Source organism: Perca fluviatilis, chromosome 11, assembly GCF_010015445.1.
Source record: "Perca fluviatilis chromosome 11, GENO_Pfluv_1.0, whole genome shotgun sequence".
Classification (NCBI taxonomy): domain Eukaryota; kingdom Metazoa; phylum Chordata; class Actinopteri; order Perciformes; family Percidae; genus Perca; species Perca fluviatilis.
The window spans coordinates 20,577,672-20,586,267 of NC_053122.1; the positions used below are offsets into that span (position 1 = coordinate 20,577,672).

The 8,596-nt window shown below is 39.5% G+C and overlaps 1 long non-coding RNA gene across 1 annotated transcript; it reads right to left on the reverse strand.

Moving 5' to 3' along the window:
* Positions 1 to 2,848: 2,848 nt before the first annotated feature.
* LOC120568747 lies at positions 2,849 to 8,006 on the reverse strand. Its single transcript, XR_005640772.1, has 3 exons — positions 7,730 to 8,006; positions 7,520 to 7,610; positions 2,849 to 4,842 (listed from the first exon to the last, which is right to left on the reverse strand). It is a non-coding gene; the product is annotated as an uncharacterized LOC120568747 (long non-coding RNA).
* Positions 8,007 to 8,596: the final 590 nt, after the last annotated feature.

The following is an 8,596-nucleotide window of genomic DNA, read 5'->3' on the forward strand; positions in this document are numbered from 1 at the left end:
TTAGCAGGTATAATGTTTACCATGTTCACCATCCTAGTTTAGTTTGTTAGCATGTTAGCATTTTGCTAATTAGCACTTAACACAAAGTACAGCTGAGGCTGATATGAATGTCTATATTAGTTTCGCATGTAATAACCATGAACCAAAATATTGGACTAATACAAATTTTGACATGATGGTGGCACTAGATAAATAGTTAAAGGATCATCAAAGTTTTCACAAATGGGGAACAAGAATGTCTCTCTTGAATCTATCAAATATTGTAGTCATTTTATTTATAAAAAAAAAAAAAAAAAACACCCTCATAATGGTGATAGAGTAAAAGTCACCAAAGTTATTATGATTCAGCCTCTGGCTACCATAAATGTAGGCTATATGCAAAATTTCATGGCAATCCATCCAAAAGTTATTCAGATATTTCAGTCTGGAACAAAGTGGTGGACTGACCGACCTTGCCCTCCCCTGGGCTGCTAGTAAGGCAAAAGAAAAAGTTGCGTAAAGAATATAAAAATTACGGCTTAAACCAAAAGCTCAGTCTAAGGTCATTAACTTTAGAGTGCAAGCCAGTGAATCTGGCTTCACCGTTGAGTGTTACCCACTTTAAAATAATGTATTTAGGTCTAAATCAAGTGATAAGAGTGCATGCTTCTGGTCTGTGCTGTGTGACGGAGATAGAGAGCAGAGTGACAGACGCTCTGCAGAGCCAGAGAGTTCCATCCTCCTCTGGTTAAAACAACAGTCTTTTCCTAGGAGCTATCGTACTATGACACATGGTCTGATCCAAGAGAGCCGTATTTATTTTCATATGGGCTACATTTCTTTCCTTTAAGTAATGAATTAAGAAAACACAGAGCCTGGTGCTGGGATGTGGAGATGTGTGGGAGAGAGCTGCGTGCACTGTCTCACTGCAAACGGGAAAGGAATGGAGTTGGGCGTAAGGTATCCAGGGATAGGAGCTTTCCCCTCATCCTTTCATCCTCTCATCCTTTCATTTCTTGACCCTACAACCTTTCTCTCTGCTCAAGTCATGTTTTTAGTCCTCTGTCTCCTAGAAGCAGCCAAGCCTGGGAGGACTGGATGAAGTGGGAGACGGAGAGTAGTGGAGTTCAAGGGAGTGTGGGGGAATGTCTTGAGAGCAGTCTAAAAACACTTAATGGCAGAGAGAAGACAGCAACTGTGTGTCTCTACATGATACTATGAATCTGCATAGGTGTGTGTGTGTGTGTGTGTGTGTGTGTGTGTGTGTGTGTGTGTGTGTGTGTGTGTGTGTGTGTGTGTGTGTGTGTGTGTGTGTGTGTGTGTGCGTGTGTGTGTTTAGGATATCGGTTAAGGTTGGTAACAGGTCAGCCAAAGAGAGTTGGGAACAACTTCCCCTCCCCTGCACAACCTTTACAGAACACCTTCTGCAGAAGGGTTAAATAAATGTTAGTGATGTGATAACCAGCCTGTTTGAGGGGCCTCTAGCAGGACATATAGTAGGACTGCTTGGGTTTCCTCTTTAATGATGTCAAACCACCAGTCTACCAAATCAGCACCCCTTTCTTTCTATCTATTCTTCTACATTGCTTTAGGATTTGACAGAATCAAGCTAAATACATAAATCAGTGTGTAAAAGCAGCCACCGAAGGGTCACAATCTAAAGGTTTTGGCATATCATAAATATTAAAGCAAGAAGTTGAAAAACGCAAATATTCTTTGAGTGTAGGTGTCAGCTATTGCAACTGAGACCTGTGAAGTGTCCAGTTTTGCAGAAACACATTGTGACAATTGCTGTAGAATGACTGTAATTCAACACTTGACTTACTCTGAATTCAAGGCCAGGATCCTCTAAATCTTGCCAAATAAGTCAGAAGTCAGCAGGCCGGTTTCCTCTGTGTTTAAATTAACAAATTACAAGTATGTTTTCTTTTTCTTCAGAAGAATTTAGCCACTTGAGGAACAATGTGAAAGCAACAAGTTTAGACTGTGATATCTTGTGTCCATGTTACATTACATTGCAATGTACATTTTTGCTTTTCTTTTCCTTTAACCAGGATTTTGGGTTGATAAGACGGCTTACCCTTACTGCACATATTATGATGACTATTATGATGTGTTTTACATAGGCAGTGTGCAATTTGGTTGGCTAGTGGCAGTCTCTCCATGCAACATGTAAGTGTAATGCAACAGTTTGTGTCTGTGTACTTCATGTACAGTATGTATACGTATGTATGTATGTATGTATGTATGTATGTATGTATGTATGTATACACTATGTTGTGTTGAATTATTTAAACAGCTGATACTGTTTGTCAATAAACAAACTTCGGGACAATAAAATTCTATCTTATCTTATCTTATCTTAATTGCCACTTCGGAGTTCGCTGAAATAATCAAAAGGCAGTAATACAAAAACAAACAGACAAAAACAAAACCACACCACTGGGGCTTACTCCAAAAAGCAGCTTTAGTGAATGCTCTGGGTTTGCCATCTTGGGGTTAGTCAACAGAGTTCAGGTTTAGGTTTGGGGTTTGTTGCCGTAAGCAGGATCTGATAGTTTTAATCACTACGCCTAAAAGGTTAGCATGTAAACATGCACTCACCACCATCATTGAAGAGGGCTGAAAGCATTTATTTTTTTATTTTTAAGATGTTTGGATTTTGCAAATACTTTATGAGTAGTAATGTGGAAGATGATGCAACATTCAATACATTTTTATATTATAACACTAAAAAAATACACATATAGTGTCTTTATCTGACAATAAAAGTATCATATAAGGTCCCAGTTTCACAAAATGACACAGATAGCAGATATTGGCAATTATGAACATTTTATCAACTTCCATTTTGGTGTTGAATTTCACAGATTTTCATTTAAAATGTAAAATTATAAGGAGTTTACTTGTATGTGTTACTGGTGCGTAATTTATTACCCACATTACCATACGGTACATCATAAAAATGTTCTTAAGAGATAAAAAGCTAAAATAAAATTCACCTTCTCTGTCACCCGCCCTTATTTAGTTCAGGGCCTCTATTTCAAAATCATAATTGAAAAGGTGTCGCAGAGAAGCCTTTACCCAAAATAAATACAGATAAAATAAACTATTGAAATACTAATATACTGTCCATATTACGAATATGTATTTAATGAGGTAAAACGGGGGTATCATGAAATATACAATACTCTCTGATGGTACACACCCACAACCTCACTGACATCTGACACACAGATACCACAGCAGAGAACAATAGATGGTATTCACCTGATATGACTAATAAAATAATAAAGGAACACTTCACATTAAGTACCCTTTTAAAATGTTCCAGCCCTGGTTTTTCATTCCACGTAGGTCTTCACTTTCTCCTCCTTTTTCCTGTTTCCCAGTGAAAAACACAGAGGGTGAGGCCTGGAGGTGAGTTTCAGTTCAAAGTTGAAAAGGGCACCACTGAAAAACACTGGCAGGTGTTGAACAAGTGTGGTGCATTTATGATAACACTCAAGTTGCCTTGGTGCTCTTGAACACTGGCTGTAGATTTAGTGTAAGTGTAAAAAAAAAAAAAAAGGCGGAGAGAGATATGAAGCGTGTCTGGTGTCAAGGTCAGTTTGTAAGTTTGTGTTCAGACTCCTTTACTCGGCTTACGTGGCATAACAAAGCCACAGTGAAGCTGCAGCAAACAACACAATATCTGTGAGTGGACTGTGCCCGGCCAGTTGAATTGTGCAGTGTAAGTGAAAGCTTGACCTCGTAACTGCTTAGTGTTAATACTGCAGGAATTCACTGGAATTTTGTTTTCATAAATGAGGACAGGAAAGGGTAACAGTGGAGGCATAAATCAGGGATTTTTTTCTCTCTCTCTTCAGAATAAGTGACTGCATGAGTGTAATAATAAACATCTCAGGCAGAGATTGATGTTGGATGGGCCTGACTGAGGGCACGTAGTTAGTAATCCGTGCGCGGGCTGTGCCCACGTTGGGCACCAACTCGCCTCACAATTCCCACATTAATCGGGGGCGAAGCAGGAAGAAATGACAGACATAATTTCCCTGTGATCAAACATCGTTGGTCCGTACATTAACACGGCCGATGCAATCTGCTACTGGGCACAAAATAATTGAATGTGCTGAAATTGGGAACTATTTTGAGGTATTTCCTCTCTTTAGAGCAGCAGGGCAGATTGGCTTAATTAAGGAGGGAAAAACAGGAAGTTTTAAAGTCACGTCTATAATTAATTGGTCGCCTCAGCCAAAGGGTCTGCCTGGTCAGGGGAGCATGAGGAAGCAGCTCTGTTGTTGTGCTCAGTCAATGGGTTCACATAAGACTTAATACAGTCTATGCTACAGGGGATGTTTTTGAAAGGAAAACTACAACTTGGGTTATATTTTTGTCGATCCGGCCATCAGTTAAAAGTATTTGCTGACATCTTGGAATGACCAGTCAGACAATCATACAGGGTGAAAACAAGCTTGTAGAAGGTTAAACTAATAAGGTGGTAAAAAGTGTGCGTGCCTAAAATGATGCTAATCATCCCTCATTGCACAGGAAAACCGTGAGTGTGCACAAGTGTAACCTGTAACCAGTGGGGAGACTCTCGCTACAACCTGTATCAAATGTATGGCAACGGCTGGGGAGATTTTAATGAGCAGCTGTATGTTCTGTTTGGGAGCCTGCCGTGTGTCAGCCTGTTATTTACTTTAGATGCTCATTTGGTTATCAGGAGCGTTCGTAAGAGGTCTCAGCGGAGAGACGCCCAATCAGCAGGCAGGAGAGGAGGGTAACTGGGCTCTTCTGTCAGGCTGCTGCATCCTGCAATTCCTCCCTGGTCATCACTGTGTGGCTATGCTGCTATCTTGAGCCCTAGATGAAAATGTATTACATTTCAAGTCTTGAGTGAGCCAAATGGTGTTTACACAAGCATACCTCGTTCTAAAGTCTGAGACGCTGCGTTGCATTCTGGGTAGGAGGGGCTGGTAAAATCCCACCAAACTTCATAACCCTCGGTTGACCCAAATGACTAAAGCTATGACTCCATGCAGATTCTCCAGAAGCCTGCAGACTTTGAGCTAAATGTCTGATACCAGTCAGGAAGGCACCGTTTCCCCCACCTCTACATCCAAGGCAAACACAGGCACACAAACACAAACATACAGCGTACATCATGGAGCATGGAAAAAATCCCCCGTCTCTGACTCCCTTCATTGTTTTGTCTTTTTTTACACCAGACCTGAACAATACAGATACTGGTAATGGCAAGCTAAGACAAAACCTATTTTCACAACATTTAATCGACACGGTATATTTTTTCATCTATCTAAAAACTGAACTTAGTTTTGTCTGTTAGTTTTCTCACAATCGTGATGGACTTCTGCTCATACATCACCATGCCATGACATAATGATTAGCATATTGCTTGTTGACATATGTTTAATTGATTAAAACAGGCCTGCTGTGATTTCACTGTGTTTTGTTTTCAAAGGCCGGGGTTCTGACAGAAATACTCAGGGAAGTATTGCATTTGGCGTCGAGCTCGGGTTCCCATACACAAGAGCGCTGAACTTAATTCAAAACGCCCTGGACACAAGGCTGACTGTTAGGCTAGTAGGAGAGGAGAGATAGCTGTAACCTTGCATTGAACTCCCAAGAATCTCAGCGTACTCCTTGGATCGCGGCAGCAGAAAATACTTATACGAGTTACATGATTTAGTGGATGAGTTTCAAAGCACAGATTTCTATTCGCCAGAGGGCTTGGTAATTAAATGACGTTTCCCTTAGACAGTCACAGAGCTCTCACCTGGAAAAACTGCCATTGCAGTTTCTAAAAATAGGGGGTTGATTTGATAGTTAAATTGTGCCAGGCTTGTCACATACATTGCATACTTTACTTTATTTCAGAAGCATGACAGGAAACCTTTCTATCATTGAAGGGAGTTTACTGAAGAGTAAGGGGAACAGAGGAGAAGTAGCAACATGGCTTCATGGCCACAATATCAGCCCCTTTTTGGTGTAATGTTTATTATTTTTAGGGATTATTTTCTATTTTAAACTTCCCATAACAAATCGTGTTTCAGCCTATTTTACACAGTCTATGGTTTCAGCCCGCATACCACTGCCACCTACGGTAAGTTGGTTCATTTCTGTCACAACAGTAATAATAATAGCGTAGTATTTTTTTAGGTCAGTCTTTGCAACTCTCTATCACCAGCTCATGAACTCAGTAGCAACGCAGCATATCTGGATGGATTGAAATGAAGTTTTGTGCAGACACTCAGGGTCCCCCAGAGGATGAATTCCACTGACTTTCACTTTGGTGATCCCCTGACTTTTCCTCTTGTGTGACAATGAGATTTGTGTGATTTGTGTTTTTAGTGAAATATCTCCACAGCTATTTAATTTAATGGATTATCATGAAATGTACATTAATGTCCTTCTCAGGATGAATTGTAATGACGTTGGTGATCTTCTGACTTGTCCTTGAGCGCAATGATTATGTCAGTATTTAAAATGTTCCAATGGCCTATAACTGTACTATGTGTTAAGTGCTAATTACAAAATGTTACCAAACTAAGATGGAGAACATGGTACACCTGCTAAACACCTGCATTGTCAATGTGAGTGTGATAGCATGCTGACATAGCACCTAGCTCAAAGCACAACTGTTGCACAAAAATACAACAAATGTGCTTACTGTTGATTGTCTTCTAGAAGTAGAATGTGTTAGAAAACTGTATCTATACTCTCTACTCTACTAAAAAAATGTGTACACACTGCCCCAGGGCCGGAGTGGGACTCATTTCCAGCCCTGGAGTTCCATGCCTTAGACCAGCCCACTTCACTTCACGACTGACTATATTAAAACAATGTAATTAAAACCTTAGTATATAAGTCTGCAGCCTTGTAATTCAGTGTATTTTTGTAAAATATAATTTCCATTTCAGTGCAAATACAGTAAGATATGTAGATAAATTATAAGTTAACAATATTATTCTTTACAATACAATGATGTTCAACAATATCAGAATATATTTTCTAGTAAATAAGTGTTCACAAATGCCCAAACCTTGAAATTAAATAAAAGAATAAATATAAAAAATAATAATAAAAAGAAATAGAAAATAAAATAAAATAAAATGTATTGCACTTTGAATAATATTTAAAATACCATTCTATTCCCTTTTAGTCATGGGCTTTGTCTCTTTAAAATAAAAACCCAATAGATTTTAATTTCTTACACACTGTAACAGAACTAATCTGATCGATAACATTATCACATTCTAGTTTTTTCATTAATGTAGTGCCGAATCATCTGGCATCATTGATTATCTCAGGGCATTTTACTGTATAGAGCAGGTCTACATCATACTCTTCATTAATATTATCAGGGACAGCAGATGTAAAGTAGCCTTTTGGCTAATTCTGGCACACTGTACATTTTCTTTATGTATTATTAGTGTGCATTGTCCCTGTTAAATAAACCTAAATAAAAAATAAATATTAATTCTAGTTCTTCTAATATTCACTCAAGGAGCAATCCTACCTGCCCACTCTGGAGTCCTGAGCTCACGGCGGGTGCTTGGTACTGGCTCTTCATTTTCACTGTTAGCAGCCAACTGGACAATTAGCTGCTGCTGAGGAAGAAAAAGTTTGATTCAAAAGCATGAACGCTGGTTTGTAGGCCACGTTGTGTTATGTTTTGTGCAACCGCTAGCGTCTTGCACTGCTCCTAACTAGCTTAAGGTTAGCTTACCGGTCTCATCGTCTTCATTTGGCGTTTCACTCTGACTGGTTTTAATGAAAAAGTTGCTCAGTTTAGCACATCTGGCCACGTCACTTTCTAGAGCTTTCCTTTTTTAATTGTCGCCTTTTCAGCGCCGTTTTTACGCTTTCTATTATCCGGTTTTATAGCGTCTTTTTGCCCGCCGTCGCATCCTCCAACAAGCACCGCTGACAGAAGCGTACGAGGTGACAGTTTGTTTTTGTTATTCAGCAAGGTGCCGTAAATACGTCATCATTAACCAGGCTGCATGAATGCAGAGAACGGTGGGCTGCAAGGAAAAATAAATTTAAAAAGAGTGGGCCGCAAATGCAGGGGGCCTAGGGACAGCATCCATGATATTCAACTATGATTTCAAACCAGTGCCATGACTGAACACCGGCCCTCGCGACCAAAACACCAGACCGGCCCATCTGGGTCTGCACTGCCCTTATTCTAAAACAAAGTGTTTCCTACTCTCCTTTACAATGACTAATGGTTGTGTGTTTGTGAGTGCCAGTTTGGCATACTATTCATAGCAGAAAGTTCCCAGCAATCTGCACCTTATTTAGGAGGAACAACATATTGAACAAACACAAAAACCTGTTTTTTCACTGGTAGGCCAGGCATTTAATCGCAACATCATTTTATTTGTCTTGAATTGTTTGTTTGTTTGCATATCAGAGTATAGAGCTTTATTTACTCTGCGTGCAATACCAGATGCTAAAATATTCAGTTATATTTTCACCCAATATATGTGTTATTTCTCAGCAGCATAGTCCTAATTGTTTGATAAGGGATGGCAAACATATGGGCCACTGGGTTTCGATAAACTAAAGAGCAAATGTAAATGTATCTCCC